This window comes from Pinus tabuliformis, chromosome Q, assembly GCF_031772625.1.
Source record: "Pinus tabuliformis cultivar Carrire ecotype Pingquan chromosome Q, CPIR1, whole genome shotgun sequence".
NCBI classification, from domain to species: domain Eukaryota; kingdom Viridiplantae; phylum Streptophyta; class Pinopsida; order Pinales; family Pinaceae; genus Pinus; species Pinus tabuliformis.
The window spans coordinates 1,222,122,036-1,222,123,337 of NC_142296.1; positions in this window are offsets into that span (position 1 = coordinate 1,222,122,036).

Sequence of the window (1,302 nt, forward strand, 5' to 3'; positions counted from 1 at the left end):
AGGCCTTATCCCTTGACTTGGAGAGGGCCAAGTGGAACATGAAGTACCTGGAGTAGAGAAACAAATAGCTAGAGGATCAGCGGGTGATTATGGAGCTGCAAAACATTCATGAGAATCGCCAAGTTGCTCAAAGGAGAAGAGTTGAGCTCACATCATTGGAGCAAGAGATCAATGAGGATCGGGAGGCCCATCTCGAGAGCGTGAACATGCACTTGGAGAGGCTACTAGACAAGGCTGATCAGTACCTTGCCTTGCTGAGACACATGGCTTATCATTACAGGACACGAAATATGAGTGCCAGGGCCCAGATAAGGAGCTTGAAGGTGAAATTGAGGAAAGCAACAAGAAAATAAAAAGAGGCAAAAGAGCAATATCAGCTTCGAATCTTGGCTGAGGCTTCCTTGGCCCATCATAACACCCCATAGAGAACCTCCAGCCCAAATTTCAAGAAATCTGGGGAATTTTTGGTCACATGACAAATTTTTGGGCAAAACACGGGGTTTTTCTCCCTGTGGCGCGGCACTAAAAATCGGGAGCTCCAAATGAGGAATGGTTTGCATTTTTGGATTCAACATGGAAAATCACGACTACTAGTGCTCGAACAAGAAATTTGGGCAAGATATAAGTCTCCAAGAGGTCAAAAACACCCGAAAAATGGCCTCTCTGCCCCTTTTTTGACACACAGGAAGCGTCTTGGGAGAATGGAGATTTGGAGGGGCAAATGTGCACAAAATTCAAAAATTCTAGTGGGGTTAGAAAGTAGACAGGACAGGCTTCCCAACAATCCCACTTGGGAACATTTTGGACACCTTAAAGTGCCCCAAAACATGCCCCAAAGTAGCGCGGCGTACAGAGGAAAAATTGCCAAATTTGCTTCCATTTCGCGAATTTTCAATTCGTGACTTCTCCAAGTGGGCCCGCTCATCTACACTTTGGTTTTTTGGCACCAAAGGCAGCATTTAAAGTATTTTCTCTCCATATTGGCTTCTATCCAAGTGGCGAAGGAAGGCAAACGATCACCCAAGCCATTTGTCATGTTTGTAGCGCTGCACCTGTAGCTGATGGTTGGCTCTTCACCTCCATTTTGTAATGATTCGAGTAACTCCCCAACCCTTGGGTGTTCTATCTCTTCATGGCACATTCTATATATTGTATGCAAGCTATTTTCAAAGGGTTGGTTGGTTTGTAACTTCTGGGAGACTGTGGGAAAGAAACTTTGTTTCTTCACTGTGTATTTTTGACAAAGAATTAATGAAAGGCAGCCGCTCTATTTCATGAGATTCTTTTGGTTGTGAGTGTAGC